General features: G+C 46.4%; 90 non-coding genes across 90 annotated transcripts; all 90 read left to right on the forward strand.

Annotated features, from left to right (window-relative positions):
- Window positions 1-52: 52 nt before the first annotated feature.
- On the forward strand, window positions 53-125 carry trnak-uuu (transfer RNA lysine (anticodon UUU)). Its single transcript has one exon. It is a non-coding gene; the product is annotated as a tRNA-Ile (tRNA).
- Window positions 126-243: 118 nt separating this feature from the next.
- trnak-uuu (transfer RNA lysine (anticodon UUU)) lies at window positions 244-316 on the forward strand. Its single transcript has one exon. It is a non-coding gene; the product is annotated as a tRNA-Lys (tRNA).
- Window positions 317-578: 262 nt separating this feature from the next.
- Window positions 579-651, forward strand: trnak-uuu (transfer RNA lysine (anticodon UUU)). The gene has a single exon. It is a non-coding gene; the product is annotated as a tRNA-Lys (tRNA).
- A 118-nt stretch (window positions 652-769) lies between these two features.
- trnak-uuu (transfer RNA lysine (anticodon UUU)) lies at window positions 770-842 on the forward strand. Its single transcript has one exon. It is a non-coding gene; the product is annotated as a tRNA-Lys (tRNA).
- A 118-nt stretch (window positions 843-960) lies between these two features.
- On the forward strand, window positions 961-1033 carry trnak-uuu (transfer RNA lysine (anticodon UUU)). Its single transcript has one exon. It is a non-coding gene; the product is annotated as a tRNA-Lys (tRNA).
- Window positions 1034-1151: 118 nt separating this feature from the next.
- Window positions 1152-1224, forward strand: trnak-uuu (transfer RNA lysine (anticodon UUU)). Its single transcript has one exon. It is a non-coding gene; the product is annotated as a tRNA-Lys (tRNA).
- Window positions 1225-1342: 118 nt separating this feature from the next.
- trnak-uuu (transfer RNA lysine (anticodon UUU)) lies at window positions 1343-1415 on the forward strand. The gene has a single exon. It is a non-coding gene; the product is annotated as a tRNA-Lys (tRNA).
- A 118-nt stretch (window positions 1416-1533) lies between these two features.
- Window positions 1534-1606, forward strand: trnak-uuu (transfer RNA lysine (anticodon UUU)). Its single transcript has one exon. It is a non-coding gene; the product is annotated as a tRNA-Lys (tRNA).
- Window positions 1607-1724: 118 nt separating this feature from the next.
- trnak-uuu (transfer RNA lysine (anticodon UUU)) lies at window positions 1725-1797 on the forward strand. The gene has a single exon. It is a non-coding gene; the product is annotated as a tRNA-Lys (tRNA).
- Window positions 1798-1915: 118 nt separating this feature from the next.
- On the forward strand, window positions 1916-1988 carry trnak-uuu (transfer RNA lysine (anticodon UUU)). The gene has a single exon. It is a non-coding gene; the product is annotated as a tRNA-Lys (tRNA).
- Window positions 1989-2106: 118 nt separating this feature from the next.
- Window positions 2107-2179, forward strand: trnak-uuu (transfer RNA lysine (anticodon UUU)). The gene has a single exon. It is a non-coding gene; the product is annotated as a tRNA-Lys (tRNA).
- Window positions 2180-2297: 118 nt separating this feature from the next.
- Window positions 2298-2370, forward strand: trnak-uuu (transfer RNA lysine (anticodon UUU)). The gene has a single exon. It is a non-coding gene; the product is annotated as a tRNA-Lys (tRNA).
- Window positions 2371-2678: 308 nt separating this feature from the next.
- Window positions 2679-2751, forward strand: trnak-uuu (transfer RNA lysine (anticodon UUU)). The gene has a single exon. It is a non-coding gene; the product is annotated as a tRNA-Lys (tRNA).
- A 118-nt stretch (window positions 2752-2869) lies between these two features.
- Window positions 2870-2942, forward strand: trnak-uuu (transfer RNA lysine (anticodon UUU)). Its single transcript has one exon. It is a non-coding gene; the product is annotated as a tRNA-Lys (tRNA).
- Window positions 2943-3060: 118 nt separating this feature from the next.
- Window positions 3061-3133, forward strand: trnak-uuu (transfer RNA lysine (anticodon UUU)). Its single transcript has one exon. It is a non-coding gene; the product is annotated as a tRNA-Lys (tRNA).
- A 118-nt stretch (window positions 3134-3251) lies between these two features.
- trnak-uuu (transfer RNA lysine (anticodon UUU)) lies at window positions 3252-3324 on the forward strand. The gene has a single exon. It is a non-coding gene; the product is annotated as a tRNA-Lys (tRNA).
- Window positions 3325-3442: 118 nt separating this feature from the next.
- On the forward strand, window positions 3443-3515 carry trnak-uuu (transfer RNA lysine (anticodon UUU)). Its single transcript has one exon. It is a non-coding gene; the product is annotated as a tRNA-Lys (tRNA).
- Window positions 3516-3633: 118 nt separating this feature from the next.
- On the forward strand, window positions 3634-3706 carry trnak-uuu (transfer RNA lysine (anticodon UUU)). The gene has a single exon. It is a non-coding gene; the product is annotated as a tRNA-Lys (tRNA).
- Window positions 3707-3824: 118 nt separating this feature from the next.
- Window positions 3825-3897, forward strand: trnak-uuu (transfer RNA lysine (anticodon UUU)). The gene has a single exon. It is a non-coding gene; the product is annotated as a tRNA-Lys (tRNA).
- Window positions 3898-4206: 309 nt separating this feature from the next.
- On the forward strand, window positions 4207-4279 carry trnak-uuu (transfer RNA lysine (anticodon UUU)). The gene has a single exon. It is a non-coding gene; the product is annotated as a tRNA-Lys (tRNA).
- Window positions 4280-4397: 118 nt separating this feature from the next.
- On the forward strand, window positions 4398-4470 carry trnak-uuu (transfer RNA lysine (anticodon UUU)). Its single transcript has one exon. It is a non-coding gene; the product is annotated as a tRNA-Lys (tRNA).
- Window positions 4471-4588: 118 nt separating this feature from the next.
- Window positions 4589-4661, forward strand: trnak-uuu (transfer RNA lysine (anticodon UUU)). Its single transcript has one exon. It is a non-coding gene; the product is annotated as a tRNA-Lys (tRNA).
- Window positions 4662-4779: 118 nt separating this feature from the next.
- Window positions 4780-4852, forward strand: trnak-uuu (transfer RNA lysine (anticodon UUU)). Its single transcript has one exon. It is a non-coding gene; the product is annotated as a tRNA-Lys (tRNA).
- A 118-nt stretch (window positions 4853-4970) lies between these two features.
- Window positions 4971-5043, forward strand: trnak-uuu (transfer RNA lysine (anticodon UUU)). The gene has a single exon. It is a non-coding gene; the product is annotated as a tRNA-Lys (tRNA).
- Window positions 5044-5161: 118 nt separating this feature from the next.
- On the forward strand, window positions 5162-5234 carry trnak-uuu (transfer RNA lysine (anticodon UUU)). The gene has a single exon. It is a non-coding gene; the product is annotated as a tRNA-Lys (tRNA).
- A 118-nt stretch (window positions 5235-5352) lies between these two features.
- Window positions 5353-5425, forward strand: trnak-uuu (transfer RNA lysine (anticodon UUU)). The gene has a single exon. It is a non-coding gene; the product is annotated as a tRNA-Lys (tRNA).
- Window positions 5426-5733: 308 nt separating this feature from the next.
- Window positions 5734-5806, forward strand: trnak-uuu (transfer RNA lysine (anticodon UUU)). The gene has a single exon. It is a non-coding gene; the product is annotated as a tRNA-Lys (tRNA).
- A 118-nt stretch (window positions 5807-5924) lies between these two features.
- Window positions 5925-5997, forward strand: trnak-uuu (transfer RNA lysine (anticodon UUU)). Its single transcript has one exon. It is a non-coding gene; the product is annotated as a tRNA-Lys (tRNA).
- A 118-nt stretch (window positions 5998-6115) lies between these two features.
- trnak-uuu (transfer RNA lysine (anticodon UUU)) lies at window positions 6116-6188 on the forward strand. Its single transcript has one exon. It is a non-coding gene; the product is annotated as a tRNA-Lys (tRNA).
- Window positions 6189-6306: 118 nt separating this feature from the next.
- On the forward strand, window positions 6307-6379 carry trnak-uuu (transfer RNA lysine (anticodon UUU)). Its single transcript has one exon. It is a non-coding gene; the product is annotated as a tRNA-Lys (tRNA).
- A 118-nt stretch (window positions 6380-6497) lies between these two features.
- trnak-uuu (transfer RNA lysine (anticodon UUU)) lies at window positions 6498-6570 on the forward strand. The gene has a single exon. It is a non-coding gene; the product is annotated as a tRNA-Lys (tRNA).
- A 118-nt stretch (window positions 6571-6688) lies between these two features.
- Window positions 6689-6761, forward strand: trnak-uuu (transfer RNA lysine (anticodon UUU)). Its single transcript has one exon. It is a non-coding gene; the product is annotated as a tRNA-Lys (tRNA).
- Window positions 6762-6879: 118 nt separating this feature from the next.
- On the forward strand, window positions 6880-6952 carry trnak-uuu (transfer RNA lysine (anticodon UUU)). The gene has a single exon. It is a non-coding gene; the product is annotated as a tRNA-Lys (tRNA).
- Window positions 6953-7261: 309 nt separating this feature from the next.
- On the forward strand, window positions 7262-7334 carry trnak-uuu (transfer RNA lysine (anticodon UUU)). Its single transcript has one exon. It is a non-coding gene; the product is annotated as a tRNA-Lys (tRNA).
- Window positions 7335-7452: 118 nt separating this feature from the next.
- trnak-uuu (transfer RNA lysine (anticodon UUU)) lies at window positions 7453-7525 on the forward strand. Its single transcript has one exon. It is a non-coding gene; the product is annotated as a tRNA-Lys (tRNA).
- Window positions 7526-7643: 118 nt separating this feature from the next.
- On the forward strand, window positions 7644-7716 carry trnak-uuu (transfer RNA lysine (anticodon UUU)). Its single transcript has one exon. It is a non-coding gene; the product is annotated as a tRNA-Lys (tRNA).
- Window positions 7717-7834: 118 nt separating this feature from the next.
- Window positions 7835-7907, forward strand: trnak-uuu (transfer RNA lysine (anticodon UUU)). The gene has a single exon. It is a non-coding gene; the product is annotated as a tRNA-Lys (tRNA).
- A 118-nt stretch (window positions 7908-8025) lies between these two features.
- On the forward strand, window positions 8026-8098 carry trnak-uuu (transfer RNA lysine (anticodon UUU)). Its single transcript has one exon. It is a non-coding gene; the product is annotated as a tRNA-Lys (tRNA).
- A 118-nt stretch (window positions 8099-8216) lies between these two features.
- trnak-uuu (transfer RNA lysine (anticodon UUU)) lies at window positions 8217-8289 on the forward strand. Its single transcript has one exon. It is a non-coding gene; the product is annotated as a tRNA-Lys (tRNA).
- Window positions 8290-8406: 117 nt separating this feature from the next.
- Window positions 8407-8479, forward strand: trnak-uuu (transfer RNA lysine (anticodon UUU)). Its single transcript has one exon. It is a non-coding gene; the product is annotated as a tRNA-Lys (tRNA).
- Window positions 8480-8597: 118 nt separating this feature from the next.
- On the forward strand, window positions 8598-8670 carry trnak-uuu (transfer RNA lysine (anticodon UUU)). Its single transcript has one exon. It is a non-coding gene; the product is annotated as a tRNA-Lys (tRNA).
- Window positions 8671-8978: 308 nt separating this feature from the next.
- On the forward strand, window positions 8979-9051 carry trnak-uuu (transfer RNA lysine (anticodon UUU)). Its single transcript has one exon. It is a non-coding gene; the product is annotated as a tRNA-Lys (tRNA).
- Window positions 9052-9169: 118 nt separating this feature from the next.
- Window positions 9170-9242, forward strand: trnak-uuu (transfer RNA lysine (anticodon UUU)). Its single transcript has one exon. It is a non-coding gene; the product is annotated as a tRNA-Lys (tRNA).
- A 118-nt stretch (window positions 9243-9360) lies between these two features.
- trnak-uuu (transfer RNA lysine (anticodon UUU)) lies at window positions 9361-9433 on the forward strand. Its single transcript has one exon. It is a non-coding gene; the product is annotated as a tRNA-Lys (tRNA).
- Window positions 9434-9742: 309 nt separating this feature from the next.
- trnak-uuu (transfer RNA lysine (anticodon UUU)) lies at window positions 9743-9815 on the forward strand. The gene has a single exon. It is a non-coding gene; the product is annotated as a tRNA-Lys (tRNA).
- Window positions 9816-9933: 118 nt separating this feature from the next.
- On the forward strand, window positions 9934-10006 carry trnak-uuu (transfer RNA lysine (anticodon UUU)). Its single transcript has one exon. It is a non-coding gene; the product is annotated as a tRNA-Lys (tRNA).
- A 118-nt stretch (window positions 10007-10124) lies between these two features.
- On the forward strand, window positions 10125-10197 carry trnak-uuu (transfer RNA lysine (anticodon UUU)). Its single transcript has one exon. It is a non-coding gene; the product is annotated as a tRNA-Lys (tRNA).
- A 118-nt stretch (window positions 10198-10315) lies between these two features.
- Window positions 10316-10388, forward strand: trnak-uuu (transfer RNA lysine (anticodon UUU)). The gene has a single exon. It is a non-coding gene; the product is annotated as a tRNA-Lys (tRNA).
- Window positions 10389-10506: 118 nt separating this feature from the next.
- On the forward strand, window positions 10507-10579 carry trnak-uuu (transfer RNA lysine (anticodon UUU)). The gene has a single exon. It is a non-coding gene; the product is annotated as a tRNA-Lys (tRNA).
- Window positions 10580-10697: 118 nt separating this feature from the next.
- On the forward strand, window positions 10698-10770 carry trnak-uuu (transfer RNA lysine (anticodon UUU)). The gene has a single exon. It is a non-coding gene; the product is annotated as a tRNA-Lys (tRNA).
- Window positions 10771-11079: 309 nt separating this feature from the next.
- On the forward strand, window positions 11080-11152 carry trnak-uuu (transfer RNA lysine (anticodon UUU)). Its single transcript has one exon. It is a non-coding gene; the product is annotated as a tRNA-Lys (tRNA).
- A 309-nt stretch (window positions 11153-11461) lies between these two features.
- trnak-uuu (transfer RNA lysine (anticodon UUU)) lies at window positions 11462-11534 on the forward strand. Its single transcript has one exon. It is a non-coding gene; the product is annotated as a tRNA-Lys (tRNA).
- Window positions 11535-11651: 117 nt separating this feature from the next.
- Window positions 11652-11724, forward strand: trnak-uuu (transfer RNA lysine (anticodon UUU)). Its single transcript has one exon. It is a non-coding gene; the product is annotated as a tRNA-Lys (tRNA).
- A 118-nt stretch (window positions 11725-11842) lies between these two features.
- trnak-uuu (transfer RNA lysine (anticodon UUU)) lies at window positions 11843-11915 on the forward strand. Its single transcript has one exon. It is a non-coding gene; the product is annotated as a tRNA-Lys (tRNA).
- Window positions 11916-12223: 308 nt separating this feature from the next.
- Window positions 12224-12296, forward strand: trnak-uuu (transfer RNA lysine (anticodon UUU)). The gene has a single exon. It is a non-coding gene; the product is annotated as a tRNA-Lys (tRNA).
- A 118-nt stretch (window positions 12297-12414) lies between these two features.
- Window positions 12415-12487, forward strand: trnak-uuu (transfer RNA lysine (anticodon UUU)). The gene has a single exon. It is a non-coding gene; the product is annotated as a tRNA-Lys (tRNA).
- Window positions 12488-12605: 118 nt separating this feature from the next.
- Window positions 12606-12678, forward strand: trnak-uuu (transfer RNA lysine (anticodon UUU)). Its single transcript has one exon. It is a non-coding gene; the product is annotated as a tRNA-Lys (tRNA).
- Window positions 12679-12796: 118 nt separating this feature from the next.
- Window positions 12797-12869, forward strand: trnak-uuu (transfer RNA lysine (anticodon UUU)). The gene has a single exon. It is a non-coding gene; the product is annotated as a tRNA-Lys (tRNA).
- Window positions 12870-12987: 118 nt separating this feature from the next.
- On the forward strand, window positions 12988-13060 carry trnak-uuu (transfer RNA lysine (anticodon UUU)). The gene has a single exon. It is a non-coding gene; the product is annotated as a tRNA-Lys (tRNA).
- Window positions 13061-13368: 308 nt separating this feature from the next.
- Window positions 13369-13441, forward strand: trnak-uuu (transfer RNA lysine (anticodon UUU)). Its single transcript has one exon. It is a non-coding gene; the product is annotated as a tRNA-Lys (tRNA).
- A 118-nt stretch (window positions 13442-13559) lies between these two features.
- trnak-uuu (transfer RNA lysine (anticodon UUU)) lies at window positions 13560-13632 on the forward strand. Its single transcript has one exon. It is a non-coding gene; the product is annotated as a tRNA-Lys (tRNA).
- A 309-nt stretch (window positions 13633-13941) lies between these two features.
- trnak-uuu (transfer RNA lysine (anticodon UUU)) lies at window positions 13942-14014 on the forward strand. Its single transcript has one exon. It is a non-coding gene; the product is annotated as a tRNA-Lys (tRNA).
- Window positions 14015-14580: 566 nt separating this feature from the next.
- trnak-uuu (transfer RNA lysine (anticodon UUU)) lies at window positions 14581-14653 on the forward strand. Its single transcript has one exon. It is a non-coding gene; the product is annotated as a tRNA-Lys (tRNA).
- A 375-nt stretch (window positions 14654-15028) lies between these two features.
- On the forward strand, window positions 15029-15101 carry trnak-uuu (transfer RNA lysine (anticodon UUU)). The gene has a single exon. It is a non-coding gene; the product is annotated as a tRNA-Lys (tRNA).
- Window positions 15102-15219: 118 nt separating this feature from the next.
- trnak-uuu (transfer RNA lysine (anticodon UUU)) lies at window positions 15220-15292 on the forward strand. Its single transcript has one exon. It is a non-coding gene; the product is annotated as a tRNA-Lys (tRNA).
- A 309-nt stretch (window positions 15293-15601) lies between these two features.
- Window positions 15602-15674, forward strand: trnak-uuu (transfer RNA lysine (anticodon UUU)). The gene has a single exon. It is a non-coding gene; the product is annotated as a tRNA-Lys (tRNA).
- A 570-nt stretch (window positions 15675-16244) lies between these two features.
- Window positions 16245-16317, forward strand: trnak-uuu (transfer RNA lysine (anticodon UUU)). Its single transcript has one exon. It is a non-coding gene; the product is annotated as a tRNA-Lys (tRNA).
- Window positions 16318-16435: 118 nt separating this feature from the next.
- Window positions 16436-16508, forward strand: trnak-uuu (transfer RNA lysine (anticodon UUU)). Its single transcript has one exon. It is a non-coding gene; the product is annotated as a tRNA-Lys (tRNA).
- Window positions 16509-16816: 308 nt separating this feature from the next.
- On the forward strand, window positions 16817-16889 carry trnak-uuu (transfer RNA lysine (anticodon UUU)). The gene has a single exon. It is a non-coding gene; the product is annotated as a tRNA-Lys (tRNA).
- Window positions 16890-17007: 118 nt separating this feature from the next.
- Window positions 17008-17080, forward strand: trnak-uuu (transfer RNA lysine (anticodon UUU)). Its single transcript has one exon. It is a non-coding gene; the product is annotated as a tRNA-Lys (tRNA).
- Window positions 17081-17198: 118 nt separating this feature from the next.
- trnak-uuu (transfer RNA lysine (anticodon UUU)) lies at window positions 17199-17271 on the forward strand. Its single transcript has one exon. It is a non-coding gene; the product is annotated as a tRNA-Lys (tRNA).
- Window positions 17272-17389: 118 nt separating this feature from the next.
- trnak-uuu (transfer RNA lysine (anticodon UUU)) lies at window positions 17390-17462 on the forward strand. The gene has a single exon. It is a non-coding gene; the product is annotated as a tRNA-Lys (tRNA).
- A 118-nt stretch (window positions 17463-17580) lies between these two features.
- On the forward strand, window positions 17581-17653 carry trnak-uuu (transfer RNA lysine (anticodon UUU)). Its single transcript has one exon. It is a non-coding gene; the product is annotated as a tRNA-Lys (tRNA).
- A 312-nt stretch (window positions 17654-17965) lies between these two features.
- trnak-uuu (transfer RNA lysine (anticodon UUU)) lies at window positions 17966-18038 on the forward strand. The gene has a single exon. It is a non-coding gene; the product is annotated as a tRNA-Lys (tRNA).
- Window positions 18039-18156: 118 nt separating this feature from the next.
- Window positions 18157-18229, forward strand: trnak-uuu (transfer RNA lysine (anticodon UUU)). The gene has a single exon. It is a non-coding gene; the product is annotated as a tRNA-Lys (tRNA).
- Window positions 18230-18537: 308 nt separating this feature from the next.
- trnak-uuu (transfer RNA lysine (anticodon UUU)) lies at window positions 18538-18610 on the forward strand. Its single transcript has one exon. It is a non-coding gene; the product is annotated as a tRNA-Lys (tRNA).
- A 118-nt stretch (window positions 18611-18728) lies between these two features.
- On the forward strand, window positions 18729-18801 carry trnak-uuu (transfer RNA lysine (anticodon UUU)). Its single transcript has one exon. It is a non-coding gene; the product is annotated as a tRNA-Lys (tRNA).
- A 118-nt stretch (window positions 18802-18919) lies between these two features.
- Window positions 18920-18992, forward strand: trnak-uuu (transfer RNA lysine (anticodon UUU)). The gene has a single exon. It is a non-coding gene; the product is annotated as a tRNA-Lys (tRNA).
- Window positions 18993-19562: 570 nt separating this feature from the next.
- On the forward strand, window positions 19563-19635 carry trnak-uuu (transfer RNA lysine (anticodon UUU)). Its single transcript has one exon. It is a non-coding gene; the product is annotated as a tRNA-Lys (tRNA).
- Window positions 19636-19753: 118 nt separating this feature from the next.
- trnak-uuu (transfer RNA lysine (anticodon UUU)) lies at window positions 19754-19826 on the forward strand. The gene has a single exon. It is a non-coding gene; the product is annotated as a tRNA-Lys (tRNA).
- Window positions 19827-20134: 308 nt separating this feature from the next.
- Window positions 20135-20207, forward strand: trnak-uuu (transfer RNA lysine (anticodon UUU)). Its single transcript has one exon. It is a non-coding gene; the product is annotated as a tRNA-Lys (tRNA).
- A 118-nt stretch (window positions 20208-20325) lies between these two features.
- On the forward strand, window positions 20326-20398 carry trnak-uuu (transfer RNA lysine (anticodon UUU)). The gene has a single exon. It is a non-coding gene; the product is annotated as a tRNA-Lys (tRNA).
- A 118-nt stretch (window positions 20399-20516) lies between these two features.
- On the forward strand, window positions 20517-20589 carry trnak-uuu (transfer RNA lysine (anticodon UUU)). The gene has a single exon. It is a non-coding gene; the product is annotated as a tRNA-Lys (tRNA).
- A 118-nt stretch (window positions 20590-20707) lies between these two features.
- On the forward strand, window positions 20708-20780 carry trnak-uuu (transfer RNA lysine (anticodon UUU)). Its single transcript has one exon. It is a non-coding gene; the product is annotated as a tRNA-Lys (tRNA).
- A 118-nt stretch (window positions 20781-20898) lies between these two features.
- On the forward strand, window positions 20899-20971 carry trnak-uuu (transfer RNA lysine (anticodon UUU)). The gene has a single exon. It is a non-coding gene; the product is annotated as a tRNA-Lys (tRNA).
- A 313-nt stretch (window positions 20972-21284) lies between these two features.
- Window positions 21285-21357, forward strand: trnak-uuu (transfer RNA lysine (anticodon UUU)). Its single transcript has one exon. It is a non-coding gene; the product is annotated as a tRNA-Lys (tRNA).
- Window positions 21358-21475: 118 nt separating this feature from the next.
- Window positions 21476-21548, forward strand: trnak-uuu (transfer RNA lysine (anticodon UUU)). The gene has a single exon. It is a non-coding gene; the product is annotated as a tRNA-Lys (tRNA).
- Window positions 21549-21666: 118 nt separating this feature from the next.
- Window positions 21667-21739, forward strand: trnak-uuu (transfer RNA lysine (anticodon UUU)). Its single transcript has one exon. It is a non-coding gene; the product is annotated as a tRNA-Lys (tRNA).
- Window positions 21740-21857: 118 nt separating this feature from the next.
- On the forward strand, window positions 21858-21930 carry trnak-uuu (transfer RNA lysine (anticodon UUU)). Its single transcript has one exon. It is a non-coding gene; the product is annotated as a tRNA-Lys (tRNA).
- Window positions 21931-22243: 313 nt separating this feature from the next.
- trnak-uuu (transfer RNA lysine (anticodon UUU)) lies at window positions 22244-22316 on the forward strand. Its single transcript has one exon. It is a non-coding gene; the product is annotated as a tRNA-Lys (tRNA).
- The last annotated feature ends 61 nt before the right edge of the window (window positions 22317-22377 follow it).

The raw sequence follows: 22377 nt of genomic DNA on the forward strand, positions 1-22377 counted from the left end.
TATCATGGTGACATCCAGGATTTCACCAGAACATCCAGCTTTGCTTTTCAGAGCCTGCTGAGCTCAGTCGGTAGAGCATCAGACTTATAATCTGAGGGTCCAGGGTTCAAGTCCCTGTTCGGGCAGTGTTCACTTACGGTTCTCTGTGAATATCAGTCTTGTGGCCGTTTCTTCAAACAACTCTTGGTGCATGTCATGGTGACATCCATGATTTCACCAGAACATCCAGCTTTTACTTTCATAGCCTGGATAGCTCAGTCGGTAGAGCATCAGACTTTTAATCTGAGGGTCCAGGGTTCAAGTCCCTGTTCAGGCAGTGTTCACTTTGGGTTCTCTGTGAAAATCATTCTTGTGGGCGTTTCTTCAATCAACTCTTGGTGCATGTCATGGTGACATCCAGGATTTCACCAGAACATTCAACTGTGCCTTTCACAGCCTTTTCGGGCAGCCTTTTCGGGCAGTGTTCACATAGGGTTCTCTGTGAATATCTCTCTTGTGGGCGTTTCTTCAATCAACTCTTGGTGCATGTCATGGTGACATCCAGGATTTCACCAGAACATCCAACAGTGCCTTTCACAGCCTGGATAGCTCAGTCGGTAGAGCATCAGATTTTTATTCATAGGGTCCAGGGTTCAAGTCCCTGTTTGGGCGTTGTTCACTTAGGGTTCTCTGTGAATATGAGTCTTGTGGGCGTTTCTTCAATCAACTCTTGGTGCATGTCATGGTGACATCCAGGATTTTACCAGAACATTCAGCTTTGCTTTTCAGAGCCTGGATAGCTCAGTTGGTAAAGCATCAGACTTTTAATCTCAGAGTCCAGGGTTCAAGTCCCTGTTTGGGCATTGTTCACTTATAGTTGTCTGTGAATATCATTCTTGTGGGCGTTTCTTCAATCAACTCTTGGTGCATGTCATGGTGACATCCAGGATTTCACCAGATAATCCAACTGTGTCCTTCACAGCCTGCATAGCTCATTCGGCAGAGCATCAGACTTTTAATCTGATGGTCCAGGGTTCAAGTCCCTGTTCGGGCGTTGTTCACTTAGGGTTCTCTGTGAATATCATTCTTCTGGGCGTTTCATGAATAAACTCTTGGTGCATGTCATGGTGACATCCAGGATTTCACCAGAACATCCAGCTTTGCCTTTCAGAGCCTGGATAGCTCAGTCGGTAGAGCATCAGACTTTTAATCTGAGGGTCCAGGGTTCAAGTCCCTGTTCGGCCATTGTTCACTTATGGTTCTCTGTGAATATCATTCTTCTGGGCGTTTCTTCAATCAACTCTTGGTGCATGTCATGGTGACATACAGGATTTCAGCAGAACATCCAACAGCGTCTTTCACAGCCTGGATAGCTCAGTCGGTAGAGCATCAGACTTTTCATCTGAGGGTCCAGGGTTCAAGTCCCTGTTTGGGCATTGTTCACTTACAGTTGTCTGTGAATATCAGTCTTGTGGGCGTTTCTTCAATCAACTCTTGGTGCATGTCATGGTGACATCCAGGATTTCACCAGAACATCCAACTGTGTCCTTCACAGCCTGGATAGCTCATTCGGCAGAGCATCAGACTTTTAATCTGATGGTCCAGGGTTCAAGTCCCTGTTCTGGCGTTGTTCACTTAGGGTTCTCTGTGAATATCATTCTTCTGGGCGTTTCATGAATAAACTCTTGGTGCATGTCATGGTGACATCCAGGATTTTACCAGAACATTCAGCTTTGCCTTTCAGAGCCTGTATAGCTCATTCGGTAGAGCATCAGACTTTTAATCTGAGGGTCCAGGGTTCAAGTCCCTGTTCGGGCATTGTTCACTTAGGGATCTCTGTGAATATCAGTCTTTTGGGCGTTTCTTCAAACAACTCTTGGTGCATGTCATGGTGGCATCCAGGATTTCACCAGAACATCCAACTGTGCCTTTCACAGCCTGGATAGCTCAGTCGGTAGAGCATCAGACTTTTAATCTGAGGGTCCAGGGTTCAAGTCCCTGTTCGGGCATTGTTCACTTGCGGTTGTCTGTGAATATCATTCTTCTGGGCGTTTCGTCAATCAACTCTTGGTGCATGTCATGGTGACATCCAGGATTTCAGCAGAACATCCAACAGCGTCTTTCACAGCCTGGATAGCTCATTCGTTAGGGCATCAGACTTTTAATCTGAGGGTCCAGGGTTCAAGTCCCTGTTCGGGCGTTGTTCACTTAGGGTTCTCTGTGAATATCATTCTTCTGGGCGTTTCATGAATAAACTCTTGGTGCATGTCATGGTGACATCCAGGATTTCACCAGAACATCCAGCTTTGCCATTCAGAGCCTGGACAGCTCAGTCGGTAGAGCATCAGACTTTTAATCTGAGGGTCCAGGGTTCAAGTCCCTGTTCGGGCGTTGTTCACTTAGGGTTCTCTGTGAATATGAGTCTTGTGGGCGTTTCTTCAATCAGCTCTTGGTGCATGTCATGGTGACATCCAGGATTTCACCAGAACATCCAACTGTGCCTTTCACAGCCTGACATGCTCCTATGGTAGAGCATCAGACTTTTAATCTGAGGGTCCAGAGTTCAAGTCCCTGTTCGGGCTTTGTTCACTTTGGGTTCTCTGTGAATATCTGTCTTGTGGGCATTTCTTCAATCAACTCTTGGTGCATGTCATGGTGACATCCAGGATTTCACCAGAACATCCAACAGTCCTTTCACAGCCTGGATAGCTCATTCGTTAGGGCATCAGACTTTTAATCTGAGGGTCCAGGGTTCAAGTCCCTGTTCGGGCGTTGTTCACTTAGGGTTCTCTGTGAATATCATTCTTCTGGGCGTTTCATGAATCAACTCTTGGTGCATGTCATGGTGACATCCAGGATTTCACCAGAACATCCAACTGTGTCCTTCACAGCCTGGATCGCTCATTCGGCAGAGCATCAGACTTTTAATCTGATGGTCCAGGGTTCAAGTCCCTGTTCGGGCGTTGTTCACTTAGGGTTCTCTGTGAATATCATTCTTCTGGGCGTTTCATGAATAAACTCTTGGTGCATGTCATGGTGACATCCAGGATTTCACCAGAACATCCAGCTTTGCCTTTCAGAGCCTGGATAGCTCAGTCGGTAGAGCATCAGACTTTTAATCTGATGGTCCAGGGTTCAAGTCCCTGTTCGGGCATTGTTCACTTATGGTTCTCTGTGAATATCAGTCTTGTGGGCATTTCTACAATCAACTGTTGGTGCATGTCATGGTGGCATCCAGGATTTCACCAGAACATCCAGCTTTGCCTTTCAGAGTCTGGATAGCTCAGTCGTTAGAGCATCAGACTTTTAATCTGAGGGTGCAGGGTTCAAGTCCCTGTTCGGGCGTTGTTCACTTAGGGTTCTCTGTGAATATCAGTCATTTGAGCGTTTCTTCAATCAACTCTTGGTGCATGTCATGGTGACATCCAGGATTTCACCAGAACATCCAACTGTGCCTTTCACAGCCTGGATAGCTCAGTCGGTAGAGCATCAGACTTTTAATCTGAGGGTCCAGGGTTCAAGTCCCTGTTCGGGCATTGTTCACTTATGGTTCTCTGTGAATATCATTCTTCTGGGCGTTTCTTCAATCAACTCTTGGTGCATGTCATGGTGACATCCAGGATTTCAGCAGAACATCCAACAGCGTCTTTCACAGCCTGGATAGCTCAGTCGGTAGAGCATCAGACTTTTAATCTGAGGGTCCAGGGTTCAAGTCCCTGTTCGGGCATTGTTCACTTGCGGTTGTCTGTGAATATCATTCTTCTGGGCGTTTCTTCAATCAACTCTTGGTGCATGTCATGGTGACATCCAGGATTTCACCAGAACATCCAACAGTGCCTTTCACAGCCTGGATAGCTCAGTCGGTAGAGCATCAGACTTTTAATCTGAGGGTCCAGGGTTCAAGTCCCTGTTCGGGCGTTGTTCACTTAGGGATCTCTGTGAATATGAATCTTGTGGGCGTTTCTTCAATCAGCTCTTGGTGCATGTCATGGTGACATCCAGGATTTCACCAGAACATCCAACTGCACCTTTCACAGCCTGACAAGCTCCTATGGTAGAGCATCAGACTTTTAATCTGAGGGTCCAGGGTTCAAGTCCCTGTTTGGGCATTGTTCACTTACAGTTGTCTATGAATATCAGTCTTGTGGGCGTTTCTTCAATCAACTCTTGGTGCATGTCATGGTGATATCCAGGATTTCACCAGAACATCCAACTGTGTCTTTCACAGCCTGGATAGCTCATTCGGCAGAGCATCAGACTTTTAATCTGAGGGTCCAGGGTTCAAGTCCCTGTTCGGGCGTTGTTCACTTAGGGTTCTCTGTGAATATCATTCTTCTGGGCGTTTCATGAATCAACTCTTGGTGCATGTCATGGTGACATCCAGGATTTCACCAGAACATCCAACTGTGTCCTTCACAGCCTGGATCGCTCATTCGGCAGAGCATCAGACTTTTAATCTGATGGTCCAGGGTTCAAGTCCCTGTTCGGGCGTTGTTCACTTAGGGTTCTCTGTGAATATCATTCTTCTGGGCGTTTCATGAATAAACTCTTGGTGCATGTCATGGTGACATCCAGGATTTCACCAGAACATCCAGCTTTGCCTTTCAGAGCCTGGATAGCTTAGTCGGTAGAGCATCAGACTTTTAATCTGATGGTCCAGGGTTCAAGTCCCTGTTCGGGCATTGTTCACTTATGGTTCTCTGTGAATATCAGTCTTGTGGGCATTTCTACAATCAACTATTGGTGCATGTCATGGTGGCATCCAGGATTTCACCAGAACATCCAGCTTTGCCTTTCAGAGTCTGGATAGCTCAGTCGTTAGAGCATCAGACTTTTAATCTGAGGGTGCAGGGTTCAAGTCCCTGTTCGGGCGTTGGTCACTTAGGGTTCTCTGTGAATATCAGTCATTTGAGCGTTTCTTCAATCAACTCTTGGTGCATGTCATGGTGACATCCAGGATTTCACCAGAACATCCAACTGTGCCTTTCACAGCCTGGATAGCTCAGTCGGTAGAGCATCAGACTTTTAATCTGAGGGTCCAGGGTTCAAGTCCCTGTTCGGGCATTGTTCACTTATGGTTCTCTGTGAATATCATTCTTCTGGGCGTTTCTTCAATCAACTCTTGGTGCATGTCATGGTGACATCCAGGATTTCAGCAGAACATCCAACAGCGTCTTTCACAGCCTGGATAGCTCATTCGTTAGGGCATCAGACTTTTAATCTGAGGGTCCAGGGTTCAAGTCCCTGTTCGGGCGTTGTTCACTTAGGGTTCTCTGTGAATATCATTCTTCTGGGCGTTTCATGAATAAACTCTTGGTGCATGTCATGGTGACATCCAGGATTTCACCAGAACATCCAGCTTTGCCATTCAGAGCCTGGACAGCTCAGTCGGTAGAGCATCAGACTTTTAATCTGAGGGTCCAGGGTTCAAGTCCCTGTTCGGGCGTTGTTCACTTAGGGTTCTCTGTGAATATGAGTCTTGTGGGCGTTTCTTCAATCAGCTCTTGGTGCATGTCATGGTGACATCCAGGATTTCACCAGAACATCCAACTGTGCCTTTCACAGCCTGACATGCTCCTATGGTAGAGCATCAGACTTTTAATCTGAGGGTCCAGAGTTCAAGTCCCTGTTCGGGCTTTGTTCACTTTGGGTTCTCTGTGAATATCTGTCTTGTGGGCATTTCTTCAATCAACTCTTGGTGCATGTCATGGTGACATCCAGGATTTCACCAGAACATCCAACAGTCCTTTCACAGCCTGGATAGCTCATTCGTTAGGGCATCAGACTTTTAATCTGAGGGTCCAGGGTTCAAGTCCCTGTTCGGGCGTTGTTCACTTAGGGTTCTCTGTGAATATCATTCTTCTGGGCGTTTCATGAATCAACTCTTGGTGCATGTCATGGTGACATCCAGGATTTCACCAGAACATCCAACTGTGTCCTTCACAGCCTGGATCGCTCATTCGGCAGAGCATCAGACTTTTAATCTGATGGTCCAGGGTTCAAGTCCCTGTTCGGGCGTTGTTCACTTAGGGTTCTCTGTGAATATCATTCTTCTGGGCGTTTCATGAATAAACTCTTGGTGCATGTCATGGTGACATCCAGGATTTCACCAGAACATCCAGCTTTGCCTTTCAGAGCCTGGATAGCTCAGTCGGTAGAGCATCAGACTTTTAATCTGATGGTCCAGGGTTCAAGTCCCTGTTCGGGCATTGTTCACTTATGGTTCTCTGTGAATATCAGTCTTGTGGGCATTTCTACAATCAACTGTTGGTGCATGTCATGGTGGCATCCAGGATTTCACCAGAACATCCAGCTTTGCCTTTCAGAGTCTGGATAGCTCAGTCGTTAGAGCATCAGACTTTTAATCTGAGGGTGCAGGGTTCAAGTCCCTGTTCGGGCGTTGTTCACTTAGGGTTCTCTGTGAATATCAGTCATTTGAGCGTTTCTTCAATCAACTCTTGGTGCATGTCATGGTGACATCCAGGATTTCACCAGAACATCCAACTGTGCCTTTCACAGCCTGGATAGCTCAGTCGGTAGAGCATCAGACTTTTAATCTGAGGGTCCAGGGTTCAAGTCCCTGTTCGGGCATTGTTCACTTATGGTTCTCTGTGAATATCATTCTTCTGGGCGTTTCTTCAATCAACTCTTGGTGCATGTCATGGTGACATCCAGGATTTCAGCAGAACATCCAACAGCGTCTTTCACAGCCTGGATAGCTCAGTCGGTAGAGCATCAGACTTTTAATCTGAGGGTCCAGGGTTCAAGTCCCTGTTCGGGCATTGTTCACTTGCGGTTGTCTGTGAATATCATTCTTCTGGGCGTTTCTTCAATCAACTCTTGGTGCATGTCATGGTGACATCCAGGATTTCACCAGAACATCCAACAGTGCCTTTCACAGCCTGGATAGCTCAGTCGGTAGAGCATCAGACTTTTAATCTGAGGGTCCAGGGTTCAAGTCCCTGTTCGGGCGTTGTTCACTTAAGGATCTCTGTGAATATGAATCTTGTGGGCGTTTCTTCAATCAGCTCTTGGTGCATGTCATGGTGACATCCAGGATTTCACCAGAACATCCAACTGCACCTTTCACAGCCTGACAAGCTCCTATGGTAGAGCATCAGACTTTTAATCTGAGGGTCCAGGGTTCAAGTCCCTGTTTGGGCATTGTTCACTTACAGTTGTCTATGAATATCAGTCTTGTGGGCGTTTCTTCAATCAACTCTTGGTGCATGTCATGGTGATATCCAGGATTTCACCAGAACATCCAACTGTGTCTTTCACAGCCTGGATAGCTCATTCGGCAGAGCATCAGACTTTTAATCTGAGGGTCCAGGGTTCAAGTCCCTGTTCGGGCGTTGTTCACTTAGGGTTCTCTGTGAATATCATTCTTCTGGGCGTTTCATGAATCAACTCTTGGTGCATGTCATGGTGACATCCAGGATTTCACCAGAACATCCAACTGTGTCCTTCACAGCCTGGATCGCTCATTCGGCAGAGCATCAGACTTTTAATCTGATGGTCCAGGGTTCAAGTCCCTGTTCGGGCGTTGTTCACTTAGGGTTCTCTGTGAATATCATTCTTCTGGGCGTTTCATGAATAAACTCTTGGTGCATGTCATGGTGACATCCAGGATTTCACCAGAACATCCAGCTTTGCCTTTCAGAGCCTGGATAGCTTAGTCGGTAGAGCATCAGACTTTTAATCTGATGGTCCAGGGTTCAAGTCCCTGTTCGGGCATTGTTCACTTATGGTTCTCTGTGAATATCAGTCTTGTGGGCATTTCTACAATCAACTATTGGTGCATGTCATGGTGGCATCCAGGATTTCACCAGAACATCCAGCTTTGCCTTTCAGAGTCTGGATAGCTCAGTCGTTAGAGCATCAGACTTTTAATCTGAGGGTGCAGGGTTCAAGTCCCTGTTCGGGCGTTGTTCACTTAGGGTTCTCTGTGAATATCAGTCATTTGAGCGTTTCTTCAATCAACTCTTGGTGCATGTCATGGTGACATCCAGGATTTCACCAGAACATCCAACTATGCCTTTCACAGCCTGGATAGCTCAGTCGGTAGAGCATCAGACTTTTAATCTGAGGGTCCAGGGTTCAAGTCCCTATTCGGGCATTGTTCACTTATGGTTCTCTGTGAATATCATTCTTCTGGGCGTTTCTTCAATCAACTCTTGGTGCATGTCATGGTGACATCCAGGATTTCAGCAGAACATCCAACAGCGTCTTTCACAGCCTGGATAGCTCAGTCGGTAGAGTTTCAGACTTTTAATCTGAGGGTCCAGGGTTCAAGTCCTTGTTCGGGCATTGTTCACTTGCGGTTTTCTTTGAATATCATTCTTCTGGGCGTTTCTTCAATCAACTCTTGGTGCATGTCATGGTGACATCCAGGATTTCACCAGAACATCCAACAGTCCTTTCACAGCCTGGATAGCTCATTCGTTAGGGCATCAGACTTTTAATCTGAGGGTCCAGGGTTCAAGTCCCTGTTCGGGCGTTGTTCACTTAGGGTTCTCTGTGAATATCATTCTTCTGGGCGTTTCATGAATAAACTCTTGGTGCATGTCATGGTGACATCCAGGATTTCACCAGAACATCCAACAGTGCCTTTCACAGCCTGGATAGCTCAGTCGGTAGAGCATCAGACTTTTAATCTGAGGGTCCAGGGTTCAAGTCCCTGTTCGGGCGTTGTTCACTTAGGGTTCTCTGTGAATATGAGTCTTGTGGGCGTTTCTTCAATCAGCTCTTGGTGCATGTCATGGTGACATCCAGGATTTCACCAGAACATCCAACTGTGCCTTTCACAGCCTGACATGCTCCTATTGTAGAACATCAGACTTTTAATCTGAGGGTCCAGGGTTCAAGTCCCTGTTCGGGCTTTGTTCACTTTGGGTTCTCTGTGAATATCTGTCTTGTGGGCATTTCTTCAATCAACTCTTGGTGCATGTCATGGTGACATCCAGGATTTCACCAGAACATCCAACAGTCCTTTCACAGCCTGGATAGCTCATTTGTTAGGGCATCAGACTTTTAATCTGAGGGTCCAGGGTTCAAGTCCCTGTTCGGGCGTTGTTCACTTAGGGTTCTCTGTGAATATCATTCTTCTGGGCGTTTCATGAATAAACTCTTGGTGCATGTCATGGTGACATCCAGGATTTCACCAGAACATCATGCTTTGCCTTTCAGAGCCTGGATAGCTCAGTCGGTAGAGCATCAGACTTTTAATCTGAGGGTCCAGGGTTCAAGTCCCTGTTCGGGCGTTGTTCACTTAGGGTTCTCTGTGAATATCATTCTTCTGGGCGTTTCATGAATAAACTCTTGGTGCATGTCATGGTGACATCCAGGATTTCACCAGAACATCCAGCTTTGCCTTTCAGAGCCTGGATAGCTCAGTCGGTAGAGCATCAGACTTTTAATCTGATGGTCCAGGGTTCAAGTCCCTGTTCGGGCATTGTTCACTTATGGTTCTCTGTGAATATCAGTCTTGTGGGCATTTCTACAATCAACTATTGGTGCATGTCATGGTGGCATCCAGGATTTCACCAGAACATCCAGCTTTGCTTTTCAGAGTCTGGATAGCTCAGTCATTAGAGCATCAGACTTTTAATCTGAGGGTGCAGGGTTCAAGTCCCTGTTCGGGTGTTGTTCACTTAGGGTTCTCTGTGAATATCAGTCATTTGAGCGTTTCTTCAATCAACTCTTGGTGCATGTCATGGTGACATCCAGGATTTCACCAGAACATCCAGCTTTGCCTTTCAGAGTCTGGATAGCTCAGTCATTAGAGCATCAGACTTTTAATCTGAGGGTGCAGGGTTCAAGTCCCTGTTCGGGCGTTGTTCACTTAGGGTTCTCTGTGAATATCAGTCATTTGAGCGTTTCTTCAATCAACTCTTGGTGCATGTCATGGTGACATCCAGGATTTCACCAGAACATCCAACTGTGCCTTTCACAGCCTGGATAGCTCAGTCGGTAGAGCATCAGACTTTTAATCTGATGGTCCAGGGTTCAAGTCCCTGTTCGGGCATTGTTCACTTATGGTTCTCTGTGAATATCAGTCTTGTGGGCATTTCCACAATCAACTATTGGTGCATGTCATGGTGGCATCCAGGATTTCACCAGAACATCCAGCTTTGCCTTTCAGAGTCTGGATAGCTCAGTCATTAGAGCATCAGACTTTTAATCTGAGGGTGCAGGGTTCAAGTCCCTGTTCGGGCGTTGTTCACTTAGGGTTCTCTGTGAATATCAGTCATTTGAGCGTTTCTTCAATCAACTCTTGGTGCATGTCATGGTGACATCCAGGATTTCACCAGAACATCCAACTGTGCCTTTCACAGCCTGGATAGCTCAGTCGGTAGAGCATCAGACTTTTAATCTGAGGGTCCAGGGTTCAAGTCCCTGTTCGGGCATTGTTCACTTATGGTTCTCTGTGAATATCATTCTTCTGGGCGTTTCTTCAATCAACTCTTGGTGCATGTCATGGTGACATCCAGGATTTCACCAGAACATCCAGCTTTGCCTTTCAGAGCCTGGGTAGCTCAGTCTGTAGAGCATCAGACTTTTAATCTGAGGGTCCAGGGTTCAAGTCTCTGTTCGGGCATTGGTCACTTACGGTTCTCTGTGAATATCATTCTTCTGGGCGTTTCTTTATTCAACTCTTGGTGCATGTCATGGTGACATCTAGGATTTCACCAAAACATCCAGCTTTGCTTTTCAGAGCCTGGATAGCTCAGTCGGTAGAGCATCAGACTTTTAATCTGAGGGTCCAGGGTTCAAGTCCCTGTTAGGACAGTGTTCACTTACGGTTCTCTGTGAATATCATTCTTCTGGGCGTTTCTTCAATCAACTCTTGGTGCATGTCATGGTGACATCCAGGATTTCACCAGAACATCCAACTGTGCCTTTCACAGCCTGACAAGCTCCTATGGTAGAGCATCAGACTTTTAATCTGAGGGTCCAGGGTTCAAGTCCCTGTTTGGGCATTGTTCACTTACAGTTGTCTGTGAATATCAGTCTTGTGGGCGTTTCTTTATTCAACTCTCGGTGCATGTCATGGTGACATCCAGGATTTCAGCAGAACATCCAACAGCATCTGTCACAGCCTGGATAGCTCAGTCGGTAGAGCATCAGACTTTTAATCTGAGGGTCCAGGGTTCAAGTCCCTGTTCGGGCATTGTTCACTTATGGTTCTCTGTGAATATCTTTCTTCTGGGCGTTTCTTCAATCAACTCTTGGTGCATGTCATGGTGACATCCAGGATTTCAGCAGAACATCCAACAGCGCCTTTCACAGCCTGACAAGCTCCTATGGTAGAGCATCAGACTTTTAATCTGAGGGTCCAGGGTTCAAGTCCCTGTTTGGGCATTGTTCACTTACAGTTGTCTGTGAATATCAGTCTTGCGGGCGTTTCTTCAATCAACTCTTGGTGCATGTCATGGTGACATCCAGGATTTCACCAGAACATCCAACTGTGTCCTTCACAGCCTGGATCGCTCATTCGGCAGAGCATCAGACTTTTAATCTGATGGTCCAGGGTTCAAGTCCCTGTTCGGGCGTTGTTCACTTAGGGTTCTCTGTGAATATCAGTCTTGTGGGCATTTCTTCAATCAACTCTTGGTGCATGTCATGGTGACATCCAGGATTTCACCAGAACATCCAACAGTCCTTTCACAGCCTGGATAGCTCATTCGTTAGGGCATCAGACTTTTAATCTGAGGGTCCAGGGTTCAAGTCCCTGTTCGGGCGTTGTTCACTTAGGGTTCTCTGTGAATATCATTCTTCTGGGCGTTTCATGAATAAACTCTTGGTGCATGTCATGGTGACATCCAGGATTTCACCAGAACATCCAGCTTTGCCTTTCAGAGCCTGTATAGCTCAGTCGGTAGAGCATCAGACTTTTAATCTGAGGGTGCAGGGTTCAAGTCCCTGTTCGGGCGTTGTTCACTTAGGGTTCTCTGTGAATATCATTCATCTGGGCGTTTCTTCAATCAACTCTTGGTGCATGTCATGGTGACATCCAGGATTTCACCAGAACATCCAACTGTGCCTTTCACAGCCTGACAAGCTCCTATGGTAGAGCATCAGACTTTTAATCTGAGGGTCCAGGGTTCAAGTTCCTGTTCGGGCTTTGTTCACTTTGGGTTCTCTGTGAATATCTGTCTTGTGGGCATTTCTTCAATCAACTCTTGGTGCATGTCATGGTGACATCCAGGATTTCACCAGAACATCCAACAGTCCTTTCACAGCCTGGATAGCTCATTCGTTAGGGCATCAGACTTTTAATCTGAGGGTCCAGGGTTCAAGTCCCTGTTCGGGCGTTGTTCACTTAGGGTTCTCTGTGAATATCATTCTTCTGGGCGTTTCATGAATCAACTCTTGGTGCATGTCATGGTGACATCCAGGATTTCACCAGAACATCCAACTGTGTTCTTCACAGCCTGGATCGCTCATTCGGCAGAGCATCAGACTTTTAATCTGATGGTCCAGGGTTCAAGTCCCTGTTCGGGCGTTGTTCACTTAGGGTTCTCTGTGAATATCATTCTTCTGGGCGTTTCATGAATAAACTCTTGGTGCATGTCATGGTGACATCCAGGATTTCACCAGAACATCCAGCTTTGCCTTTCAGAGCCTGGATAGCTCAGTCGGTAGAGCATCAGACTTTTAATCTGATGGTCCAGGGTTCAAGTCCCTGTTCGGGCATTGTTCACTTATGGTTCTCTGTGAATATCAGTCTTGTGGGCATTTCTACAATCAACTATTGGTGCATGTCATGGTGGCATCCAGGATTTCACCAGAACATCCAGCTTTGCCTTTCAGAGTCTGGATAGCTCAGTCATTAGAGCATCAGACTTTTAATCTGAGGGTGCAGGGTTCAAGTCCCTGTTCGGGCGTTGTTCACTTAGGGTTCTCTGTGAATATCAGTCATTTGAGTGTTTCTTCAATCAACTCTTGGTGCATGTCATGGTGACATCCAGGATTTCACCAGAACATCCAACTGTGCCTTTCACAGCCTGGATAGCTCAGTCGGTAGAGCATCAGACTTTTAATCTGAGGGTCCAGGGTTCAAGTCCCTGTTCGGGCATTGTTCACTTATGGTTCTCTGTGAATATCATTCTTCTGGGCGTTTCTTCAATCAACTCTTGGTGCATGTCATGGTGACATCCAGGATTTCAGCAGAACATCCAACAGCGCCTTTCACAGCCTGACAAGCTCCTATGGTAGAGCATCAGACTTTTAATCTGAGGGTCCAGGGTTCAAGTCCCTGTTTGGGCATTGTTCACTTACAGTTGTCTGTGAATATCAGTCTTGTGGGCGTTTCTTCAATCAACTCTTGGTGCATGTCATGGTGACATCCAGGATTTCACCAGAACATCCAACAGTCCTTTCACAGCCTGGATAGCTCATTCGTTAGGGCATCAGACTTTTAATCTGAGGGTCCAGGGTTCAAGTCCCTGTTCGGGCGTTGTTCACTTAGGGTTCTCTGTGAATATCATTCTTCTGGGCGTTTCATGAATAAACTCTTGGTGCATGTCATGGTGACATCCAGGATTTCACCAGAACATCCAGCTTTGCCTTTCAGAGCCTGGATAGCTCAGTCGGTAGAGCATCAGACTTTTAATCTGAGGGTCCAGGGTTCAAGTCCCTGTTCGGGCGTTGTTCACTTGCGGTTCTCTGTGAATATCATTCTTCTGGGCGTTTCTTCAATCAACTCTTGGTGCATGTCATGGTGACATCCAGGATTTCACCAGAACATCCAACTGTGCCTTTCACAGCCTGACAAGCTCCTATGGTAGAGCATCAGACTTTTAATCTGAGGGTCCAGGGTTCAAGTCCCTGTTTGGGCATTGTTCACTTACAGTTGTCTGTGAATATCAGTCTTGTGGGCCTTTCTTTATTCAACTCTTGGTGCATGTCATGGTGACATCCAGGATTTCAGCAGAACATCCAACAGCATCTGTCACAGCCTGGATAGCTCAGTCGGTAGAGCATCAGACTTTTAATCTGAGGGTCCAGGGTTCAAGTCCCTGTTCGGGCATTGTTCACTTATGGTTCTCTGTGAATATCATTCTTCTGGGCGTTTCTTCAATCAACTCTTGGTGCATGTCATGGTGACATCCAGGATTTCAGCAGAACATCCAACAGCGCCTTTCACAGCCTGACAAGCTCCTATGGTAGAGCATCAGACTTTTAATCTGAGGGTCCAGGGTTCAAGTCCCTGTTTGGGCATTGTTCACTTACAGTTCTCTGTGAATATCAGTCTTGTGGGTGCTTCCAGGATTTCACCAGAACATCCAGCTTTCCTTTCAGAGCCTGGATAGCTCAGTCAGTGTGGGTGTTTCTTCAATCAACTCTTGGTGCATGTCATGGTGACATCCAAGATTTCACCAGAACATCCAACTGTGCTTTTCACAGCCTGGATAGGTCATTCGGTAAAGCATCAGACTTTTAATCTGAGGGTCCAGGCTTCAAGTCCCTGTTCGGGCATTGTTCATTTACGGTTCTCTGTGAATATCATTCTTCTGGGCGTTTCTTCAATCAACTCTTGGTGCATGTCATGGTGACATCCAGGATTTCACCAGAACATCCACCTATCCTTTCAGAACCTGGATAGCTCAGTCGTTAGAGCATCAGACTTTTAGTCTGAGGGTCCAGGGTTCAAGTCCCTGTTCGGGCATTGTTCACTTAGGGTTCTCTGTGAATATCAGTCTTGTGGGTGCTTCCAGGATTTCACCAGAACATCCAGCTTTCCTTTCAGAGCCTGGATAGCTCAGTCAGTGTGGGTGTTTCTTCAATCAACTCTTGGTGCATGTCATGGTGACATCCAAGATTTCACCAGAACATCCAACTGTGCTTTTCACAGCCTGGATAGGTCATTCGGTAAAGCATCAGACTTTTAATCTGAGGGTCCAGGCTTCAAGTCCCTGTTCGGGCATTGTTCATTTACGGTTCTCTGTGAATATCATTCTTCTGGGCGTTTCTTCAATCAACTCTTGGTGCATGTCATGGTGACATCCAGGATTTCACCAGAACATCCACCTATCCTTTCAGAACCTGGATAGCTCAGTCGTTAGAGCATCAGACTTTTAGTCTGAGGGTCCAGGGTTCAAGTCCCTGTTCGGGCATTGTTCACTTAGGGTTCTCTGTGAATATCAGTCTTGTGGGCATTTCTTCAATCAACTCTTGGTGCATGTCATGGTGACATCCAGGATTTCACCAGAACATCCAGCTTTGCCCTTCAGAGCCTGGATAGCTCAGTTGGTAGAGCATCAGACTTTTAATCTGAGGGTCCAGGGTTCAAGTCCCTGTTCGGGCGTTGTTCACTTAGGGTTCTCTGTGAATATGAGTCTTGTGGGCGTTTCTTCAATCAGCTCTTGGTGCATGTCATGGTGACATCCAGGATTTCACCAGAACATCCAACTGTGCCTTTCACAGCCTGGCAAGCTCCTTCGGTAGAGCATCAGACTTTTAATCTGTGGGTCCAGGGTTCAAGTCCCTGTTCGGGCGTTGTTCACTTAGGGTTCTCTGTGAATATCAGTCTTGTGGGCGTTTCTTCAATCAACTCTTGGTGCATGTCATGGTGACATCCAGGATATTACCAGAACATTCAGCTTTGCCTTTCAGAGCCTGGATAGCTCAGTTGGTAGAGCATCAGACTTTTAATCTGAGGGTCCAGGTTTCAAGTCCCTGTTCAGGCAGTGTTCATTTAGGGCTCTCTGTGAATGTCAATCTAATGGGTGTTTCTTCAATCAATCAGATCTTGGTGCATGTCATGGTGACATCCAGGATTTCACCAGTATATCCAACTGTGTCTTTCACAGCCTGGGTAGCTCAGTTGGTAAAGCATCAGACTTTTATTCATAGGGTCCAGGGATCAAGTCCCTGTTCAGACAGTGTTCACTTACAGTTCTCTGTGAATATCAGTCTTGTGGGTGCTTCCAGGATTTCACCAGAACATCCAGCTTTCCTTTCAGAGCCTGGATAGCTCAGTCAGTGTGGGTGTTTCTTCAATCAACTCTTGGTGCATGTCATGGTGACATCCAAGATTTCACCAGAACATCCAACTGTGCTTTTCACAGCCTGGATAGGTCATTCGGTAAAGCATCAGACTTTTAATCTGAGGGTCCAGGCTTCAAGTCCCTGTTCGGGCATTGTTCATTTACGGTTCTCTGTGAATATCATTCTTCTGGGCGTTTCTTCAATCAACTCTTGGTGCATGTCATGGTGACATCCAGGATTTCACCAGAACATCCACCTATCCTTTCAGAACCTGGATAGCTCAGTCGTTAGAGCATCAGACTTTTAGTCTGAGGGTCCAGGGTTCAAGTCCCTGTTCGGGCATTGTTCACTTAGGGTTCTCTGTGAATATCAGTCTTGTGGGCATTTCTTCAATCAACTCTTGGTGCATGTCATGGTGACATCCAGGATTTCACCAGAACATCCAGCTTTGCTCTTCAGAGCCTGGATAGCTTAGTTGGTAGAGCATCAGACTTTTAATCTGAGGGTCCAGGGTTCAAGTCCCTGTTCGGGCGTTGTTCACTTAGGGTTCTCTGTGAATATGAGTCTTGTGGGCGTTTCTTCAATCAGCTCTTGGTGCATGTCATGGTGACATCCAGGATTTCACCAGAACATCCAACTGTGCCTTTCACAGCCTGACATGCTCCTATGGTAGAGCATCAGACTTTTAATCTGAGGGTCCAGGGTTCAAGTCCCTGTTCGGGCGTTGTTCACTTTGGGTTCTCTGTGAATATCTGTCTTGTGGGCATTTCTTCAATCAATTCTTGGTGCATGTCATGGTGACATCCAGGATTTCACCAGAACATCCAACAGTCCTTTCACAGCCTGGATAGCTCATTCGTTAGGGCATCAGACTTTTAATCTGAGGGTCCAGGGTTCAAGTCCCTGTTCGGGCGTTGTTCACTTAGGGTTCTCTGTGACTATCATTCTTCTGGGCGTTTCATGAATAAACTCTTGGTGCATGTCATGGTGACATCCAGGATTTCACCAGAACATCCAGCTTTGCCTTTCAGAGCCTGGATAGCTCAGTCGGTAGAGCATCAGACTTTTAATCTGAGGGTCCAGGGTTCAAGTCCCTGTTCGGGCATTGTTCACTTATGGTTCTCTGTGAATATCATTCTTCTGGGCGTTTCTTCAATCAACTCTTGGTGCATGTCATGGTGACATCCAGGATTTCAGCAGAACATTCAACACTGTCTTTCACAGCCTGGATAGCTCAGTCGGTAAAGCATCAGACTTTTAATCTGAGGGTCCAGGGTTCAAGTCCCTGTTCGGGCATTGTTCACTTGCGGTTGTCTGTGAATATCATTCTTCTGGGCGTTTCTTCAATCAACTCTTGGTGCATGTCATGGTGACATCCAGGATTTCACCAGAACATCCAGCTTTGCCTTTCAGAGCCTGGATAGCTCAGTCGGTAGAGCATCAGACTTTTAATCTGAGGGTCCAGGGTTCAAGTCCCTGTTCAGGCGTTGTTCACTTAGGGATCTCTGTGAATATGAGTCTTGTGGGCGTTTCTTCAATCAACTCTTGGTGCATGTCATGGTGACATCCAGGATTTTACCAGAACATTCAGCTTTGCCTTTCAGAGCCTGGATAGCTCAGTCGGTAAAGCATCAGACTTTTAATCTGAGAGTCCAGGGTACAAGTCCCTGTTCGGACAGTGTTCATTTAGGATTCTCTGTGAATTTCAATCTCGTTGGCGTTTCTTCAATCAATCAGCTCTTGGTTCATGTCATGGTGACATCCAGGATTTCACCAGAACATCCAACTGTGCCTTTCACAGCCTGACAAGCTCCTATGGTAGAGCATCAGACTTTTAATCTGAGGGTCCAGGGTTCAAGTCCCTGTTTGGGCTTTGTTCACTTACAGTTCTCTGTGAATATCAGTCTTGTGGGCGTTTCTTCAATCAACTCTTGGTGCATGTCATGGTGACATCCACGATTTCACCAGATCATCCAACAGTCCTTTCACAGCCTGGATAGCTCAGTCGGTAGAGCATCAGACTTTTATTCATAGGGTCCAGGGTTCAAGTCCCTGTTTGGACAGTGTTCACTTACGGTTCTCTGTGAATATCTTTCTTCTGGGCGTTTCTTCAATCAACTCTTGGTGCATGTCATGGTGACATCCAGGATTTCACCAGAACATCCAACAGTGCCTTTCACAGCCTGGATAGCTCAGTCGGTAGAGCATCAGACTTTTAATCTGAGGGTCCAGGGTTCAAGTCCCTGTTCGGGCGTTGTTCACTTAGGGTTCTCTGTGAATATGAGTCTTGTGGGAGTTTCTTCAATCAGCTCCTGGTGCATGTCATGGTGACATCCAGGATTTCACCAGAACATCCAACTGTGCCTTTCACAGCCTGACAAGCTCCTATGGTAGAGCATCAGACTTTTAATCTGAGGGTCCAGGGTTCAAGTCCCTGTTCGGGCTTTGTTCACTTTGGGTTCTCTGTGAATATCAGTCTTGTGGGCATTTCTTCAATCAACTCTTGGTGCATGTCATGGTGACATCCAGGATTTCACCAGAACATCCAACAGTTCTTTCACAGCCTGGATAGCTCATTCGTTAGGGCATCAGACTTTTAATCTGAGGGTCCAGGGTTCAAGTCCCTGTTCGGGCGTTGTTCACTTAGGGTTCTCTGTGAATATCATTCTTCTGGGCGTTTCATGAATAAACTCTTGGTGCATGTCATGGTGACATCCAGAATTTGACCAGAACATCCAACAGTGCCTTTCACAGCCTGCATAGCTCAGTCGGTAGAGCATTTGACTTTTAATCTGAGGGTCCAGGGTTCAAGTCCCTGTTCGGGCGTTGTTCACTTAGGGTTCTCTGTGAATATCAGTCTTGTGGGCGTTTCTTCAATCAACTCTTGGTGCATGTCATGGTGACATCCAGGATATTACCAGAACATTCAGCTTTGCCTTTCAGAGCCTGGATAGCTCAGTTGGTAGAGCATCAGACTTTTAATCTGAGGGTCCAGGTTTCAAGTCCCTGTTCAGGCAGTGTTCACTTAGGGCTCTCTGTGAATGTCAATCTAATGGGTGTTTCTTCAATCAATCAGATCTTGGTGCATGTCATGGTGACATCCAGGATTTCACCAGTATATCCAACTGTGTCTTTCACAGCCTGGGTAGCTCAGTTGGTAAAGCATCAGACTTTTATTCATAGGGTCCAGGGATCAAGTCCCTGTTCAGACAGTCTTCACTTACAGTTCTCTGTGAATATCAGTCTTGTGGGTGCTTCCAGGATTTCACCAGAACATCCAGCTTTCCTTTCAGAGCCTGGATAGCTCAGTCAGTGTGGGTGTTTCTTCAATCAACTCTTGGTGCATGTCATGGTGACATCCAAGATTTCACCAGAACATCCAACTGTGCTTTTCACAGCCTGGATAGGTCATTCGGTAAAGCATCAGACTTTTAATCTGAGGGTCCAGGCTTCAAGTCCCTGTTCGGGCATTGTTCATTTACGGTTCTCTGTGAATATCATTCTTCTGGGCGTTTCTTCAATCAACTCTTGGTGCATGTCATGGTGACATCCAGGATTTCACCAGAACATCCACCTATCCTTTCAGAACCTGGATAGCTCAGTCGTTAGAGCATCAGACTTTTAGTCTGAGGGTCCAGGGTTCAAGTCCCTGTTCGGGCATTGTTCACTTAGGGTTCTCTGTGAATATCAGTCTTGTGGGCATTTCTTCAATCAACTCTTGGTGCATGTCATGGTGACATCCAGGATTTCACCAGAACATCCAGCTTTGCACTTCAGAGCCTGGATAGCTCAGTTGGTAGAGCATCAGACTTTTAATCTGAGGGTCCAGGGTTCAAGTCCCTGTTCGGGCGTTGTTCACTTAGGGTTCTCTGTGAATATGAGTCTTGTGGGCGTTTCTTCAATCAGCTCTTGGTGCATGTCATGGTGACATCCAGGATTTCACCAGAACATCCAACTGTGCCTTTCACAGCCTGACATGCTCCTATGGTAGATCATCAGACTTTTAATCTGAGGGTCCAGGGTTCAAGTCCCTGTTCGGGCGTTGTTCACTTTGGGTTCTCTGTGAATATCTGTCTTGTGGGCATTTCTTCAATCAATTCTTGGTGCATGTCATGGTGACATCCAGGATTTCACCAGAACATCCAACAGTCCTTTCACAGCCTGGATAGCTCATTCGTTAGGGCATCAGACTTTTAATCTGAGGGTCCAGGGTTCAAGTCCCTGTTCGGGCGTTGTTCTCTTAGGGTTCTCCGTGAATATCATTCTTCTGGGCGTTTCATGAATAAACTCTTGGTGCATGTCATGGTGACATCCAGGATTTCACCAGAACATCCAGCTTTGCCTTTAAGAGCCTGGATAGCTCAGTCGGTAGAGCATCAGACTTTTAATCTGAGGGTCCAGGGTTCAAGTCCCTGTTCGGGCATTGTTCACTTATGGTTCTCTGTGAATATCATTCTTCTGGGCGTTTCTTCAATCAACTCTTGGTGCATGTCATGGTGACATCCAGGATTTCAGCAGAACATTCAACACTGTCTTTCACAGCCTGGATAGCTCAGTCGGTAGAGCATCAGACTTTTAATCTGAGGGTCCAGGGTTCAAGTCCCTGTTTGGGCATTGTTCACTTGCGGTTGTCTGTGAATATCATTCTTCTGGGCGTTTCTTCAATCAACTCTTGGTGCATGTCATGGTGACATCCAGGATTTCACCAGAACATCCAGCTTTGCCTTTCAGAGCCTGGATAGCTCAGTCGGTAGAGCATCAGACTTTTAATCTGAGGGTCCAGGGTTCAAGTCCCTGTTCAGGTGTTGTTCACTTAGGGATCTCTGTGAATATGAGTCTTGTGGGCGTTTCTTCAATCAACTCTTGGTGCATGTCATGGTGACATCCAGGATTTTACCAGAACATTCAGCTTTGCCTTTCAGAGCCTGGATAGCTCAGTCGGTAAAGCATCAGACTTTTAATCTGAGAGTCCAGGGTACAAGTCCCTGTTCGGACAGTGTTCATTTAGGATTCTCTGTGAATTTCAATCTCGTTGGCGTTTCTTCAATCAATCAGCTCTTGGTGCATGTCATGGTGACATCCAGGATTTCACCAGAACATCCAACTGTGCCTTTCACAGCCTGACAAGCTCCTATGGTAGAGCATCAGACTTTTAATCTGAGGGTCCAGGGTTCAAGTCCCTTTTTGGGCATTGTTCACTTACAGTTCTCTGTGAATATCAGTCTTGTGGGCGTTTCTTCAATCAACTCTTGGTGCATGTCATGGTGACATCCAGGATTTCACCAGAACATCCAACAGTGTCTTTCACAGCCTGGATAGCTCAGTCGGTAGAGCATCAGACTTTTATTCGTAGGGTCCAGGGTTCAAGTCCCTGTTTGGACAGTGTTCACTTACGGTTCTCTGTGAATATCATTCTTCTGGGCGTTTCTTCAATCAACTCTTGGTGCATGTCATGGTGACATCCAGGATTTCACCAGAACATCCAACAGTGCCTTTCAGAGCCTGGATAGCTCAGTCGGTAGAGCATCAGACTTTTAATCTGAGGGTCCAGGGGTCAAGTACCTGTTCGGGCATTGTTCACTTACTATTCTCTGTGAATATCAGTCTTCTGGGCGTTACTTCAATCAGCTCTTGGTGCATGTCATGGTGACATCCAGGATTTCACCAGAACATCCAGCTTTGCCTTTCAGAGCCTGGATAGCTCAGTCGGTAGAGCATCAGACTTTTAATCTGATGGTCCAGGGTTCAAGTCCCTGTTTGGGCTTTGTTCACTTATGGTTCTCTGTGAATATCAGTCTTGTGGGCATTTCTTCAATTAACTCTTGGTGCATGTCATGGTGACATCCAGGATTTCAGCAGAACATCCAACTGTACCTTTCAGAGCCTGGATATCTCAGTCGGTAGAGCATCAGACTTTTAATCTGAGGGTCCAGGGTTCAAGTCCCTGTTCGGACAGTGTTCACTTAGGGTTCTCTGTGAATGTCGATCTCATTGGCGTTTCTTCAATCAATCAGCTCTTGGTGCATGTCATGGTGACATCCAGGATTTCACCAGAACATCCAACTGTGCCTTTCACAGCCTGGCAAGCTCCTTCGGTAGAGCATCAGACTTTTAATCTGTGGGTCCAGGGTTCAAGTCCCTGTTCGGGCGTTGTTCACTTAGGGTTCTCTGTGAATATCAGTCTTGTGGGCGTTTCTTCAATCAACTCTTGGTGCATGTCATGGTGACATCCAGGATTTCACCAGAACATCCAGCTTTGCCTTTCAGAGCCTGGATAGCTCAGTCGGTAGAACATCAGACTTTTAATCTGAGGGTCCAGGGTTCAAGTCCCTGTTCAGGCGTTGTTCACTTAGGGATCTCTGTGAATATGAGTCTTGTGGGCGTTTCTTCAATCAACTCTTG

Source organism: Paramormyrops kingsleyae, chromosome 1 (assembly GCF_048594095.1).
Source record: "Paramormyrops kingsleyae isolate MSU_618 chromosome 1, PKINGS_0.4, whole genome shotgun sequence".
In the NCBI taxonomy this organism is placed as follows: domain Eukaryota; kingdom Metazoa; phylum Chordata; class Actinopteri; order Osteoglossiformes; family Mormyridae; genus Paramormyrops; species Paramormyrops kingsleyae.